General features: G+C 44.7%; 1 protein-coding gene across 6 annotated transcripts in view; it reads right to left on the bottom strand.

Moving 5' to 3' along the window:
• The window catches only part of LOC135910189 (uncharacterized), a 328772-nt gene that overhangs the window by 172421 nt on the left and 138589 nt on the right, over nt 1–17762 (bottom strand). The gene's annotated exons all lie outside the window — the stretch shown is intronic.

The raw sequence follows: 17762 nt of genomic DNA, 5'->3' as shown, positions 1-17762 counted from the left end.
AGCGAAGCCTTGCTTGCCGCAGTAGCGACGCGCTAGGCTTCGCCTCCACCATCGATGCCGCGAGTTGGGGCCCCGTCTCTCGGTCTGGCGTGACGTCACACCAGCGAGCGCCCTCTCTCGGTAGCGCCGCAGCAGCGGCGCGCAAGGCTTCGCCTCCACCATCGATGCCGCGAGCTGGGGCCCCATCTCTCGGTCAGGCGTGACGTCACACGGTCACGTGACACGCAGCTGTGTAAGGAGGCGCCACGACCACCGATGGGCCGAAAGTGCGAGCAGTATTGCTTTTGCAATAAAATGTCTCCATATTTCAGTGGAATGCCAACAGTCTTCGAAGGAAGTGTGCTGGCCTTCGTAAACTGCTTGTACAATACAACATTCCCGTGCTTTGCATTCAAGAGCCGGGAATCAGTGACAATTTTCGCCTCTCGAATTATGTGATGTACAACACGTTTCGTCAAGCTATTAGCAGAGTTCTCCTCTGAGTCAGAAACGACTTGCAATCTTATCAAATTCAGTCCAATGATTCAGACTTTTCGGAATTCATTGCAAGTGAAGTATCCTTTGGTCATTTGTGCATGACAGTGCTTAATCTTTATCTCCAACCTTCACATCGTATTTCAGTGGAAGCGCTAATAAATATCTTCAAAATAGCTCATTCTAACGTATTTATTTGTGAACACTTCAATGCACCCAACGTTATCCGGGGCAGTTATCATTCTTATACACGTGGTAATGCTATTGAGTGCGCCATAGAGAAAGGCAACTGGACTATATTACATGATCTATCGCCTGCATTTCTTCGTGGATATAATTATTGAAGCTGCATAGACTGTCACCTGTGTTTTTAAGATCTAGTAAATGGTGTGGGATGGACAACGGATGTGCAAATGCGTGGAAGTGATCACTTTCCCATCCTTGTTAATCACCTATAGCATGTACAAGGATATCAGGCATTGCAGCAGACCGACCAACTGGCAAGCATTTCAATGCCGCCTAACGGATCAAATCAATCAACATACAACGGTAAAAATTTACTCAATTTTCGCAGGATAATGTGAACAAATGCACAAATAAGGTGCCAATTCCAAAAAAAAATATGCTGCGGTTGACGGAGAGTATGAACACCTAAAGGCCAGAATACATGGAGCGAATATGCGACGAATAGTCGGCGTTCGACGCCCGGCGGCGTACGCGCGACGCGCGGCGGCGGAGAAAACGTCGTTCGCCGCCGATCTAGCTGGCGCAGAAAAGTTCGTCGGGCGTCGGCGATACCGGAAGCGGCAAACGAGTGGCGCCCCAAAGCGAGCCAATCAGGTCTCACTATCCGCCCCGACTTCCGACCTGGCTTCCCCGCTTGTCCGTGTATCCCGATCCCGCTCTAGCGTTCACGCTGGTCTCCCGCTTTTCGTATTCATGGTATCCAAAGAGGCGCGGCTGGAATGTAACGACAAATTAATTTCGGCTGTTCAGAAGCGTGCCATCCTGTGGGACATTTCTAAACAAAATTTTACGCGTTTTTAGAGTGTTCCGCAATTCAAAAGCAAGACTAGTTGTCGTTAAAGTTTTTTTTTTGTCATGTGTGTCACTACAGCGCATTTGCCTCGTCTAACCACACCGATAACAACGCAGCGACTCGCCGGCGGCGGCCGCCGTGTCTTCGCTCCATGTAGCGCAGTCCGACGAACATCCGGCGTCGCGACCCGGCAGATTTTCTGCCGCCCGAACTTCGTCGTGAAAGTTCGCTCCATGTATTCTGGCCTTAAGATCAATCAGACGCCGATCCTAAAGAGCGTACCGATGGAGTGGAATTGCATAAACATACAAAAACAGTAAAAAAAATCACAATGTAATGCGCAGAGCAGTGGAAAATCTATGCACATGCGCTGGCGCAATTTCTGCTGCGTGCTGTCTCCTCACACGACTGTCCCAACAATTTTTCTAGTAATTTGTTCTTTAAGCGGGCCTGTAACACAGAACTACCCATTTCGTGCTCTCGTTGTATAGGCCGGGGCAATTGTGAGATGATAGTTGCAGATGAATTTTGCGAGCTCATTTCCAGACCTGCTTTTTCATCATAATGTTCAGAATTTGATAATTCAATAGTGCTAGCCAAACAGAATTAATGCTTGCTATTGGGCATAACATTCTCAATTAGAGCCTGCTTTCACATAAAGCAAGCTTCAATGTGCAATTTCATCATATCGCCAAAAGTCTGCTGCTGGGCAGGACGGCATTAGATACAATGTTCAAAACGCTAAGAAACCTCGGGCCCAGGCACGTACCCAGGGGGGGGGGGGGGCTGCTTACCCCCCCTCGCCGAAATTAAGCGGCGTACCCCCCCCCCCCCTCCCCCCACCAGCCCACGCCACCGCTTCTCACACACATTCCCGAAGCGCTGTCAAATCAATCTTGGGACTTGACAGCTATTCGGCGGTTAATATTTTCCTGCCTTTTTCACTCCTTTTGGATGGCAGTAGTCATTGGAACCCCCTGGGGTGTGAAGGCCAGTCTTCCCATCGATTCTGTGCCCGCGCGATTAAATCGAGATGCGTTCAGTTGTCACCATATATTTCCACGGTCACGCTCATCGCTGTTGCTTCGTTAGTTCAACCTTCTTTGTTTAGACCAGGAAATGGATTCAGTTCGTAGTCCGCTGGTGTCTATGCTTGTGGAACGAGTTGTGGCCGGAGAAAACGCCAGTTGCGTTTAAGTTTTACGTTTGCTTCATTATTTCCTTGAGTGACGGCTCGCTGTGACGCTCCAGATCCTTGGAGCCATATACCCGTGATATGGGTTAAATAAGGTGGAAAATAAAATCATGCGAAACAGCGTCCATCATCAAACCCTGCAAAAATCATTCAACCCATAAGGTATATGAATGTCACCCGCTACCTCGTCTGGTGTTTCTCTAATTGTACAGCCCTTTTTCGTGCAAAATTGGCAATGGGAAACAAGAGTCGCAAGGAGTTGAGAAATAAAGCGGTCTACTAAGGCAGAGAGCCGAGGCAACAGCCAGACAGAAAAGAAAAGCGAAAATTCCCAAATTTAAGAGCTGTTTGTGAAAATATTTATGGGTCAACATCTTTTTATTTAAAAAGGAAGCAGAGAAAACGCGGCCGCAAGTGGAGAATGATTCCGTGTGTGTTGAATGACGTTGCTACAGATATCAGTCGAGTCACCTGACGTTGCCACTTCTCTGCTGTGCTTATGTGGGTCTCTTTCTAACCTTCCACAGTGGGCAGAGTACGTCTAGAACAGCAGCGTCCTGCGCTCTACGCGCTTGTACGGGACTGGCGGCCAAGCTTCGTTACGCAACTTTGCAAATAACAATACGAGTTGGTTTTGGCACTTGGTAGAGCAGTAAACGAGGGATCCAAGAGAACAGTGGTTTTTTCCAAATATATGTTTCTGTATAATTCTTTCAGAGCAAGTTCAAAAAAGCTACTAGAAATCTTTATTATACACTTTCGCTTGTTCACTTCTTTGCAGTGTTCGTCCTGTGCTTAATCTTTCCTGCGCGAGTTCGTTTGACGTGGGTGCTTGTTTTTCAAGTAAAAGAGAGGTATATCTCACAGCTATGCTATTCAGATACACCTTATTTCATTTATCTTTTGCGGGTTTACGCGTGTTTATGGCGAACGGTGGGTATTATTCCCATTTGTACTAGTAAAGGTACCGCCCCCCCCTCATTTGCATAGAAATGTGACCTTAGGTTGCCCCCTCTCCCGAAATATTATCATGGGTACGTGCCTGCTCGGGCCGATAGGCATAAATTCTCGCTTAGACATCTATAATAACCTGTGTACAGAAGAAACTATACTTGACTGTTCAAAAGTAGCTCGAATCATCCCCATTTTAAAACCGGGTAAGACGCCCAACAACATTTCCAACAACAGGGCACAATATTCTCAATTAGAGCCTGCTTTTACATGAACCAAGCTTAAATGTGCAATTGCATCATGTCGCCAAAAGTCTGCTGCTGGGCCGCACGGCATTACATGCACTGTACAATATGCTTAGAAACCTCGGGTCCAGGCACGTACCAAAGGAGCGGCACGCAGGAACCCGCTTACCCCCCCCCCCCCCCTCTCCGAAATTAAGCGGCATACCCCCTCTCCCCCTTTCCCCCCTCCCCTTCCGCCCGCCCACGCCACGGCTTCTCAAACACATTCCCGTAGCGCTGTCAAATCAATCTTGAGACTCTCCCATTTGTACTGGTAAAGGTACCGTCCCCCTCTCATTTGCATAGAAAGGTGACCTTAGGTAGCTCCCCCCCCTCCCGAAATATAATCCTGGGTACGTTCCAGCTCGGGCCGATAGGTAGAAATGCTCGCTTAGACATCTGTAATAATCTGTGCATAGAAAAAATTATACTTGACTCTTGAAAAGTAACTCGAATCATCCCGATTTTAAAACCGGGTAAGACGCCCTGTGCCTTGACTCCTCTCGCCTCGTTAGTTTGGCAAGTTGTTTATGCAAAGTATTGGAGAAAATGAATGACGCGCGATTTCAATCGTGGTCTAACGAAACGAATGTGTTGTCCAACTACTTAGTAGGTTTTAGAAAACAGAGATGCACAATGCATACAATAGACACAGTATCCTGTGTGGAATACGGACGTGCATGTGGAAACTTGACGATAACAGTATTCCTAGACATCAAAAAGGCATTTGGCTCTGTTGGTGACATTCGTGTTCTGTAAGTATGTTAGAACTTGGAATATCTGGCAGGCCCATGCGACGGATTTCTGAAGTTTTATTAGGTCGCCAAACATTTGTTCAGACGGGTGAAGGAAAGAGTGCTAAACTTCTTGTCAAACAGGGAGTACCACAGCGAAGCATACTCACCCCTTTTCTTTTTAACTGCATCATGGCTGATTAAACACGAATACTGCCATCCCAGTTAAAATTCTCACTGTATGCACATGGTGTGTGCATTTGGACATCTGGGTCTAATGTACAATTGCTACTAATGCTCAATTACTTCAGATGACATTGCAAGACGGCGTATACATCATTAACCAATTTTTCAGAAACAGGTGAATGGTTCCATCACATGCAAGGACAGCTGTACTGCCCTTCACTCAGAGGCAATAAATAATTTTCACTCCTAATCTGGAAGGACAACCTCTAGTGATTGTCACACAGCATCGATTTCTTGGTATAATGCTTGGTAGGCAGCTATTCTGGGCACCCCACATAAAAAAAAAATAAACTCGGAAATGAAGTCAGTGCGATAATGACTGTACTTCGGAGACATGTAGGCACATCATTGGGCGGATCTGTATCGTCCATGCTGACTGTTCACAATGCATTAATACGACAAAAATTGCGCGTTCAGCGCCCATCTTACACGGACTTTCTAACACGTACGAAGTTCGAGTTCAAAGACTGTTAGCTAGAGGAATACGCATATGGCTAGGAGTTCCACTAGCGACTTCTAGCTGTCTTGTAATGGCAGAGGCTCGCGAATCACCGTTTCCTACTATCAGAACTACAGAAACATGCCGATATTATTTTCGTCTTCAAACACAGCATAACAGCCCCCCCCCCCCCCCCCCGTTAGCTCTAGACATAAAGATACGAGATAGAAGTTAGGTTCATAAATAAATTCAAGAAAGTCTCCATATATATTTAAGAAATGAATTTTGGAACTCAAACGTGGAATATCACCCCTGGCTGCTTACACTTCCAAAAATCGAATTGTCAGTAGACGGGAGTATTCGGAAAAAGAGACATGTACATTCAAGCTGCTCAACAACTAGCATTTCACCAGATATATATGCAATATTCAGAATACTTACACGCCTATAAAGACGGCTCCAGTACAGCGACCTCTTCAACTTCATCATTCATTATACCGCACCTCAACAAACAAGAATCATTTATGTTATCTCGTCCGACTTCGTCCACAACGGCTGAACTGTTCGCAATCCTATGTGCGATAAAATTTATATTGTCAGTAAGAGATGCGCAAAAATGGGTAATTTTCAGTGATTCACAGGCGGCTCTAACATCACTCTGCAGCACAAAAGGGAAAACATTCAGTAATAGTATAATATACGAGACACTTAAAAGCCTCAAAAAGGCAAGCGCAGCGAAACATGATATAGCATTTCAGTGGATACCAGGGCATTGTAACTTTCCTGGCAACACAGCAGCCGATGAAGCAGCACGACAAGCACACCTCAAAGACGATGCGGTTCCGCTCCAATTACGCTGCATTATAAGGACAACGTCTTTCAATATGTGTAGAAACACTTGGTTTGACCAGAATTCTAAGATCTCCGACTTATACCATATTGATCCGTTTATTGAATTCAAATTTTCATTGTCATTAGACAGGACTATGGAAACCCTTATTCATCGATTAAGGCTAGGCACTGTCTACACAAAGCATTTCTTACATAGAATTAGACTTGTGGAAACCTCCGAGTACGACTGTGTATTTGTAGATGGAGATATACATTACCTCCTTCTAGATTACCCACATGATGACAGACCAGGACGCCGAATTAAATCAACCGTAACGACCTTAGACCACAGACCTTTCAGTTTAAAGAAACTCTTGGGCCCTTGGCCAGCAACGGCCTTGCAAAGATCACTTTAAAAGCATTAAAACCTTTTCTCGAAGACAGCGGCATTGTTGGCCGTTATAAACACCTTTAATGTTCCTTTTATTTCAATGTCGCTCTGTATGTGTTCGTGGATTATGTTATGTTCACTGTTCTGTTCTGACTATATGTGATAATGCATTTACATGATGTATGCATCACCCACTGAGTAGAGGCTGCATTGTTAGGTGATAGTATTATTTGCATTTGCACGACGTATGCACCACCCGCTGACTATAGACTGTGTTATTGGGTGGCAGTACCATTTCTATTTTTGAGCCTTCTCCTACAGGGCTGTGGAGTCATTTAACTTGCATATTGTATTTAACATGTATTTTTTTTATGTCGTAGTGTTACTGCGAAAACGTTGTTTGACAAGTTCTGGTGCTTGTATGAGAAGGTTCGTTGATATGTAATCTGGAACCATGCATATTGAAGGTTAGACCCATTCAAGAGTAGCGGGCGCCTTAACTTGTGCGCCAATATCTCCTTATATCCTATCAATAAAAAAAAAGCCCTCAAACCAGGTTTAACATGAGTCGCCGTTTTTGAAAGCGAGCCAGGTGGCTATATATTACTGCCGAAATCTTATGCCGCGATGATGGACATGTACTTTTCAAATTTCGTTGGCACTCCTACCAATTTGCATGGTAAGATTTCCGCGGGTTAAATCATTCAGGTTCAGTTCCTGTAAGCGCTCCTGTAGTTGCAATGCGGTCAGTATCACTCACCTAAATGAGGACCACCATTTACATTAATGGAACTTTTGGCATCGTAACATAACGACGTAAAATTATTTCGGCGGTGTGTCAGCCGGCACACTTTACTGACCGCACGCTTTATGAAACACACAAGAGCATTTGGCTGCTCTGACGTATCTGCCGGGGCGATTATCTTTAAGATTAATTATTAAATGCATTGAAGGAAACATTCAACGAAGAATAAAACAAGAGCAACGTATAACAAGCAGTTGAAAAACAGCGTGGCTCCGCTTGCACAAAACGTCTTCTTGCAACGTTTACACTGCGTAATGATTGCACGTCGGTCAATATTTAGTTAATAATTAAAAAAAACTTGTATCTATTGTACTAAATAAATTACATTTTAGTGCGAATATCCTACTGCATGGAAATCTCTGCTTTACATTTTTCAATCTTTTTTTTCAGATATCAAAGGAACCATTCTCGATTGTGTCGCTGTAGTACGCACTAGGAATGATTAAACTCCGGAAGGCAATAAATAACGGTCACCAGCTTTTGATAAAATGTCTGACCACCCATGGCGTCGAAATTGCGGAAAGTAAGTGCGCCAGCTTACCTACCGGTGTGTCTGAACGGTCACAAAGGCACAGAGTCATTGTTCAAGATTGGCGCGACACATACGCAAAAATCGCGCACTCGTAATTGAAAACCGCCTCAAAGACCAGCGTGTTGAAAGGTAGGCTAGCACGCAACGCCGTAACAATGATGTCTTTTGCAGGTTGCTCTTTGTCAGCGGAGACTGTGCGAAAGGAAAATTTGAGAAACTATTGCATCTCTTCCAGGAAAAAAAAATAACTTAGGAAAAAAAGAAAGTCATCCTAAGTGAAGGTTCTGGCAACAGCTATGGTCAAAGCTTCTGGTACCTGCCCTAACTTTTCATTTTTTGTCTTGATTACTATAGCTTTTGTCTGTCACTCAATAGCATGAAGCCACAATATAGTAAATTCGAAGAACTTAAAGTTTGTTGTATCCATTGGCCCTGCGCTCCCAATGGTCGATAACTTCTCCTTTGTCCTGCAGCGGTGTGCTATAGCAGCCTTCCCTAGTTAGCTCTGGTGACAGAGAGACCGCCCCGGAAAGGCGTTCGCCGAGGTTTTCATTTTCCAATACCAGGACGAATTTTTCATTCAACTGCGAAGCTTTCTTTCCGAGAAGGCACTGTGAGTTTTCTTTGGGGCTTCTTGCTACTATGGGGAAGACGACAATTTGTTCCTTTCATGAAACTTCTTTCAGCTTGCGTATTTCTGGGTAACTCATTTACCAGTGCCTAGAAGGAGCCCTCGTATCAACTGCGAAAATTCGGTCTGCAACCAGTCCATCCGAGCTCCAGCAATTACAAGCCCTAGACGAGCGCAATTTCAGCATAACCCGAGAGATGTCGGTATGCGCTGATGTGGCTGCAAGGGCCGGTGCAACCATGATGCCGGAATGTAAGCTTTCTTGTACTTCACGGGCTCGTCATTCCTTAGCATCAGGCACGTGGTACACCTTGCGAATGACCGGCCATGGTTGCTCAGTGGCTATGGTGTTTGGCTGCTGAGCAGGAGGTCGCGGGACCGAATCCGGGCAGCGGCGGCCGAATTTCGATGGAGTCGAAATGCGAAAACACCCGTGTACTTAGATTTAGGCGCACGTTAAAGAACTCCAGGTGCTCAAAAATTTCGGAGTTCTCCACTACGGCGTGCCTCACAATCAGAAAGTGCTTTTGGCACGTAAAACCCCATTTTTTAATTAATTTTAGCACCTTGCGATTGAGCTGAACCGTAAGCTGAGTCATTTTTGCAGAGGAAGACATTCAGTTCCAATATCGTCGCAGCGCACGCGCACATTCGAAAAACATGGGTTAGCATGTGTTGCGACATGCGCCTCGTGCGTTAACGTAATACCTGCGTTGGTGACGAATAGTCCAATCTGCTTTACCCACCACGTATTGCAGCACGTAATGGGTGTCACTTAACGTGCTCATGCAATGTCAAGCGCCTCTCTATCGTAAGTTGGCTGGTCCAGGTTTGAGCACAAAGCAATTACTTCGGAAGTCCGATAAGACAACTCGAGTTATAAACAACGGTCCAGTATATATATATCAATATATAAATATATATATATATATATATATATATATATGTATATGCCTGTGTGTGTGTGTGTGTGTGTGTGTGTGTGTGTGTGTGTGTGTGTGTGTGTGTGTGTGTGTGTGTGTGTGTGTGTGTGTGTGTGTGTTCCGCCACGATGTCGAAGATTACGCACTCTCGGCATGTCCAATCCCCCAATCGCGGCAGCAGCGCGAGCCGTAATTGCCGATGCCGCGCGGGCCGGGCCGTTCGGTTCCGGCGAATGCGAGAATCGCACGCAAAGAAGGAGTCTCGAGGTCGCGGGCCGCTTACCAACGCAGCCACGTGGCTGATTACGCAGCAGTCGCCACGCGCCGACTCCCACAATGTCAGGGTCATCATTATCGCCAACGCAGCCGCCAGTATGGTGCACTCCTGGGTAGCTGTACAGCTCAGGTACATTCCTGCCCCAATAGGAAAACTTGCATTTGTTCTACATTACAGCGATTTCTGCCAGCGCGCAAGTGAGAACGACAATGACTGCTACGGTGTCCTGACGCTGAACACGGAAGTCGCAGCTTCGTTTCCCGGCCGCGACGGCTGCTTTCCGCTGGGGACCGAGTGCAAGAATGCTCGTGCATTGGTGCACGCCAGAGAACTACCCTATGTTAAAGATTATTCCAAGCTCACCCTCTTTAGCCTCTGTCATAGCCTGATTGTTGGTTTCGGATGTTAAATAAATAAATAAGTAAATAAATAAATAAATAAATAAATAAATAAATAAAGTTTTACGTGTTATGTTGTTCTCAAGTTGAAGAAATCCCTCATGAGAGAACTTACTTTCAATGCTGGAACAAGTAAAGCATTCGCTTCAAGCGAAAATCTGGTCCTACCTCACAAATAGGGGGGACCGCATCAGATGAAGTTGCCTCGGGCAACCTTTGTAGGGTCAACTTCAGGCCCTTCTATTGGCAAAGAGGGGCGCCAATGACAGGTAGTCTTCGACACTTGATGGACCTCTTTCGTCGAACAAAAGGGTCGCTGGCTATTCGTGTAGAGGTGCCCGCTGAACGTCTCCATTTGTGACGCTGCTGTTCTTTAGCACTGAAACTGCCACAGTTTCCAATTCACGATAACGATGTTCACGATGAGATGGCGTAAAGAAAAACAATACTTTCAAACAATGCTCCGAGCTCTGAAAAGCATTTCTTTTCATGCCAAGGTTGATGCCCTCCATGTTATACATTCATTTAATGAATGCGTGCCAGCCAGTTTCACGCAGAAACTGCAAAAACAGAGAGAAAGTGGCTATCGATGATTAACCGCCCGCAGCCTCAGAGCTCGTATTTTCGAGTCCCGGCAGGTGTAAACGTTCTCTATCATGTGTCCTACCTCCCTGGGCACATTCGCGGCAGATTGTTAGCCTTCACTGCGCCGCGCAGGCAGAGAACTTCGGGTAACTCACAACGTCTTGAGGTGCAAAAGACCGGAGGCTCCGGTAACAAAATGTGTAAGCGCTACCCCAGTCTGCAGTCTCAAAAAAGAGACTCTGACCACCTGAATGAGATTAAATACATTAGCAGGATTGCCTACACTACAGACAATAACAAGTCTGGCGTTTAGTCTTTCACTGACCCCCTTTTTTTTTCCTTTCCTCATGGAGAGCAGCCCTTTTGCAAGCGTTAGCTTCAATATCGCGGCTTATCGCTCAATAAGAAAAATTTGAACCTTCTGGGGCTTATCTTATCCATCACCAATATTCGTTATCTATCGTGCCTGTATTTTCTTTCCTTCAACACCACACTCGGGTTTGTTCGAGATCTACAGTGGTATACGCGCATCAGCGTTACATAGCGTTCCCAATAGTAATGCAGCGACCACAGCGTTAAATTTCTCTTTCTCTCGATATATCACTGGAATATGTTACCAAATGAAATCGTATCAGCTCTAAGTCATGATGATTTCCTAGCAAAACTAAAACACTATTTTAACGTACTAACATATCATTCTCTCACTCATTTGTTATAGGCATCACTGCGTTATTGCGCGCTTTTCTCTTATTTTACTCTTACTATACTTTTTTTTCCTCGCCGTATTTTGATGTTCCTTGCGCAAATGGTTTCGTTCTAGGTTAGCACAGAGTCACCTGTACTGCATAAAATCTTATCTGCTTGTGCTTTTCATTGTTTCATGCAGTATCCACTGGTATGTGTACCTTTTTAGCAAGCATTTTTCTTCATATGAAGTGACCAAGTTAAGTTGATTTTGTGTAACACCCATTTTAAATCTATAGCTATCTTCAACGTTTAGGACGTGTCGTTGTATTGCTCTTACTGTTCTTTCTTTCCCGTTTTTTCGCTTGTGTTCATTTTATTGTAGCATGCATTTAGCTGTTTAAATGGGTATACTGTATCTATCACTAATTTATAGTAACAACCCCATGTAATGCCCGCATGAGCCTTTAGGGTACTTGAATAACAAAAAATAAGAATACTTCATAAGCTTAATGACGATTGTTATAGGGCAACAAGGTTAGCCCTGATGGGTGTGAAATTTAATTGCAGTGCACACTTGCGTGAGGCCGAATGACCGTTGGCTGTAAGGATTGCAAAGATGCTTCTTACGGGCTAAAAGCAAATGCAAACGCGGTGGCTTACACACTCACTTCCTGTTCAGCCGCGCTGAAAGGCATCGAAGGGGGCTCTCTAAGTGCTGACACACGAACCCAACACTCGCGCCCTGACTGTTGATTTCCCTTTCCGGGACTCGTGTGAAGGTGCGCGGAAGTGCGGTGCCCTAATCGTGAATCCGTGTTTCTGCAAAGTCATTTGCCACCCAGGCATTTACGACAACTGGGCTAACGTGCACTGTTGCTGGCCAGATTCTCGTTAACAGAGGCAGCCAGAAGATGAAGTGAAAAAAATATATATATATAGGTTAAAGAGACAAGCCCATCAGTTGACTTCCGTGTTCAAGAGAAAGAAAAAAAATTTACTCGCTGTACCGGCCCTTGGGAAAGTGGAATTACTACCACCGAAGATTTTGAAAACCACCACTACAACTGTTGAGGGAGGTATGCAGTTCTTTACTGCTCAATTCCTCCCTCGGCCCGTTATTCAGCCACAGGAGAGTGTGGACGTGCAGACTTTACCCGTGCTGGAATTCCACCTAATTGTTTCCTAACCTCCACCTAATTCACCTAATTGTTTCCACCTAATTCCACCTAATTCCACCTAATTGTTTCCTAACCTAACCTTGTTTTCGACAAGGTTAGAATCAATGGGACCCTTTACTTTTGGAATGAGGCGCGGAACGAACTTGTTCAGTCTACTAGGCAATGACCACGCTCTTGGGATGATTGCACCCAACAATGCAATCCAAACAACCCCCCTCCTCAGCCGACAGTTCCTCACAAACGAAGAGCTTTATCCTTAATGAATGTCAACGCTAGAAGCATTGTAAATAAAAGCGACGATCTAGAAGGTTTACTCATTGCTTACGATCCTGACATCACCGTGGTAACAGAGACTTGGCTTCACGATAGCATAGATGATGCAGATGTTATACCTGTCACGCATGAAATCATCCGTTACGATCGCTGTTCAAGAGGGGGAGGTGTGGCACTTCTGATAAAGAAAGGCACTCAGTATACGCTGGTCCCACACCATAAGCAGATTGAAATGGTGTGGATAGCTACCAAACTTTCCGGCCAAAACGCACTTATCGGAGCTGTCTATAGGCCACCCAATGCTGATATTTCTATGCTGGAGGCACTACACGACTTTCTATACGACAACAAAAAGCGCTACAGTTGCGTTATAATGAGTGGCGACTTCAACATGCCTAATATAGACTGGGACTTGATGTGTGCTACTTCAACATGCCATCACGCGGATCTGTTGCTAGACATCGCATATGCGTTCGATCTACACCAGGTAGTGCATACCCCAACGCGCCAGACTGCCGTATCAAGTTCGATTCTCGACCTCGTCTTCATATCCGAAAATGTCAGTCAACTAGGTTATACTGTTGATATAGTGCCCGGTATATCGGACCATTTCTCTGTCCTTTTTAAAAGCCAACTGTGGCGTAAAGCTGAGCGCAACAAGCCAAGGACCTACTATGATTTTAAAAATGCAGACGATGTCAGCATATTAGATTTCTTAGAACTAGACTATGATTTCTTTTTACAGTGCCACAGAAATTTTACAACTGTTAATAGTTTGTGGCAGCACTTCAAATGTTCGGTGCGTCATTGCATGAACAAATATATCCCGAAAAAACATAATAGCAAACGTCGAAGCCCCTGGATAACGCGCGAAATCATTCATATAAAGCGGCGCGTAAAACGATTATCGTCTAAAAACCAGAGAGATAGCGGCACCTTGGCTGAGCTGCGATCGGACTTGCGTTCGAAAATAAAATCGTCCAGATTCACTTTTTTAACGTCAAAATGCACAACTTCCTTTCCAGCGATCCGAGAAAGTTTTGGCTTCACTTGACGCAAAAGAAGGAACCAGTTAACAAATTGAAAATACACGATAAGGACGTCATTGACCCAACTTGTATAGCAACGGCATACAACGACTATTTTTCGTCCGTTTTTCTGCGCAGTGCCGATAACAATATAGATTTCAGCCACGCAACTATGTATGAACTTCCAGAGCTAATAATCACAGAAGAAGGTATTTTTTCAGCATTGCTTAGCTTAGACATTAGGAAATCTTCGGGACCCGACGAAATCCCCAATGCATTTTTGTTTAGATACGCGGAGTGGTGTGCCAAGTATCTTTATGTTATTTTTAGCAAAAGTTTGGAGAAAGGAGAAGTTCCTTCCGACTGGAAAATAGGCAAAATTGTACCAATACACAAGACTGGCGATAAGCTCACAGTAACTGACTATCGCCCGGTGTCGTTGTTGTGCACAGCTAGCAAAGTACTAGAACATTTCCTTTTCAAACATTTAAGCAGCTTCCTAGAAGGCAACAATTTCTTCATGAACAGTCAACACGGATTCAGGCGTGGCCTTTCAACAGTGACACAGTTACTCCATATTACTAATGATTTGTTTGCAGTTCTTGATAACAGTGGCCAGGTCGACATAATCTTTCTAGACTTTGAAAAAGCCTTTGACCGCGTGTCGCATTCCAAAATGATATTAAAACTAAAGCATCTCTTTAGAAATGAGCGTATTCTGAGGTGGCTCGACTCTTACCTAACGCATCGCCAACAATATGTTCAAATAGGTGAATCTAAATCATCAATGCTTCCAGTCCTTTCAGGCGTACCTCAAGGGTCCGTCCTTGGACCATTACTTTTTCTTGTTTATCTGAATGATCTCTCACTTGACACTGCTGTACAATGCCGATTTTTTGCCGATGACTGTGTTGTTTATCATGCCATTCAAACTAAAGATGATCAATTACTCCTAAGTAATTCTCTAACCTCAATTGCTAATTGGTGCCAGACCTGGAAAATGAGCCTAAATATCCCTAAGTGCTCCCAAATGACCGTAACAAAAAAGAAGAGTCCACTATCGCATGCATACAAAATTAACGACGTTGGCATTACTCTTGTTGATACGTTTAAATATCTGGGCATTGAAATATCTCGCGATTTAAGATGGAGTGCGCACATTAAAAAGATAGTTTCGACAGCCTCAAAAAGACTATGGTTACTGCGGCAACGTTTGAAGCACTGTACAAGCAAGACGAAACTAGTTGGTTATACATCACTGGTGCGTCCTCTACTTGAATATGGTGATGTCGTTTGGGACCCACACACTAAAACTGATACAGATAGGCTGGAAAAAGTACAAAAAAAAAGCACTCAGGTTTATTTTTAATGCCTACGGAAGACAAGTATCACTATCTGATCTCCGTTCAAGGTCTGGCCTTCCAACACTGGAAGAACGCCGTAAGCTACACCGTCTGAAGATGCTTTACACGATAGTGAACGGCCAAACTAAAATGAATTTTGAGGAATACTTACAGTTTAACACGTGTAGAAGTACCCGCGGAAAGCACGAACTTACCCTTATTGTACCCCAGGCTAGAACTATCGCTTATCAATTTTCATTTTTTCCTAGAACGATAAGAGAATGGAACAGGCTTCCACAAGAGGTAACGAACAAACGTACTGTTGACTCCTTCTTATCGGCTATTTCTCAGTTGTGAGCGAAGCACGCAATTCCTTTCGTACCGAATTTTTATTCAACTCATGTCATTAGTTTCAGAGATATTGTTCTGCGCAGTAGCGTACAAGTATGATCTGTGAAGCACTGTGTGGGTGTGAGCTTGCTGTGTTCGAATTTTATTTTGACTTTTTTGCTTGTACAGTATCCCTTTGTATTTTCTATGTACCACTCCTGCTTTGGCTGCTAAAAAGCAGCTGGCAGTATTTTCAAATAAATAAATAAATAAATAAATAAATAAATAAATAAATAAATAAATAAACAATACGACCTGCGGCGGCACACCGCCGCTGGTACCGTTTCTTTTTTCTTTGCCCCTCCTCGTGCCCTTCCTACGCCGCGGGAGTTAGAACTAGGCGTTGCCTACCCATAGCTGTGCTGCAACAACAATGAAATCAGTTGCTAAGCTACTCCATGCATATATGAAAGGCTAGTGACGTCCCTCCCCACGGCGCAAGCAGCCGTCGACAAGGCAGCTTGCGCGACAGTAATCTTTACCGAGAAATGCACGCGGGGAGCGCTATGTGCTTCGCATTGTTAGCGGGAGCGCCTTGTCATCAATTATGCGGTTTGGATGCCTGTTTAGTTTTTGTTCTTTATTGGAAAAAAATGATGTGCTATGCGTTGTGTGCGTGATACCAATTAATGTATGCACTTCTCCCCTCGATCGTTGGAGGTTCTTTTTTGTTTATTTTCGTGGGGACACCACCGGGAGAAATCCCGACAAACTATAGGCTAGCAGTTTCGCTGTAAAAAAACTAAATAATTTATAAAGTGATAACAGAACAGGACAAAGATAAATACTAATATATTCTGTGCCATTACGTGTGAGAATCACGAAATGATTATGGGGCACGCTGTAGTTGGGGACTCTGGATTAATTTTGGCCGCTGTAGATGCTGCGTAGATGCTCTAGCAGCCCACGTTGTGCAACTAATAGGGGCCATCAGGTGTGGGAGTCGAGGCTCAGGTGCCGCCTGTATCTCTCAAATTGCACCTGCGTCAATATCAGTTTGTGCAGGCCAGCAAAACCATGAGTCCATTTCAGTCGTTTTTCTTTGACTCGTCCCGAAAACACGTTTCTTATACGTGAGATTTCAGCAGTAGCGATGATAACGCGCTTACAATGTGCAAAGAGCACCTCATTACAAATACTTGCCAGGAAAGCAGTTCTCAGTTTCACTGCAGCGTAATGTAGAAGGAGAAGGACCGGCTTGGGGCACAAAAGCGAGTCAGCAGAGAGTTCCGCTGAAGCGCACACGCAGCCGAAAGAGAGCTTGTAGAACGTTAATCAATTGCACTTTCAAAGAAGTCTCGAAATTCTCTAGAAGAAGAGCAAATAAAGTACGCATGTGCCTGCGAGAAGAAAACTAGAGCGCCTTACACCACGAATGCTGTGTGAAATAAGTATTGTAACGGTCTAAAGGAAGAAACGAAGCCCACGTGCTAGGAATCCAGACAGAGTGGCATTTCGAAACATTTTTTCTTCTATGCCACCACTCTCTTTAGACTTTCTTTCTTTTAGATGACCATTATAAGCGTTTCGTCAAAATAAAGGCCACCGCCCACCACCGCCTCCCTGGCCAACGCACATACACACATACATACTTATAACGGCTGTAGGTTTCGAAAGCGAAGCGCTTACGACAGTGAAAAACAAGCCGCTATATTGCCCTTTTGAGTACGCTCTTCACGAATGTTGGCACTGGCTACGCTGTTGTGTCTAAAAACAATATAATCTGTATTCGTCACACCTTGTGTGGCGTAAGCACCATTTTCGTAAAGACTCCTTCTTTCTCATGGTTCTCATGGTGCAAATCGTATTTAGTGGACTACATACATATAAGTCTATCGACGTATAACTATGTGGACCTACCACGCTGTCTAATGACGTATACGCTTGTCTTCCGGAAGTTCGAGCACCTATCGACAGCCCTTCGACGAGCTTGCCCTCAGTGTGGAGGTGTACATGCACGCTGCAGCAACCAGTGGACGTGGCGGCTCTTTAACTTCTCACACCAGTGTCTCCCCACCAGCCGCTAGTCCTGAGGATAAAAATCCTGCGACCTTCCAAATACCGAGTGACGCTTTTCCGATTGTCATACGCCGAGGTTTGCCCACTCCAAAGACCAAGCTTGGGAATG

Source organism: Dermacentor albipictus, chromosome 1, assembly GCF_038994185.2.
Source record: "Dermacentor albipictus isolate Rhodes 1998 colony chromosome 1, USDA_Dalb.pri_finalv2, whole genome shotgun sequence".
Classification (NCBI taxonomy): domain Eukaryota; kingdom Metazoa; phylum Arthropoda; class Arachnida; order Ixodida; family Ixodidae; genus Dermacentor; species Dermacentor albipictus.
The sequence above is the reverse complement of the archived record's forward strand: the minus strand, read 5'-3'. Positions and strand labels throughout refer to the sequence as shown.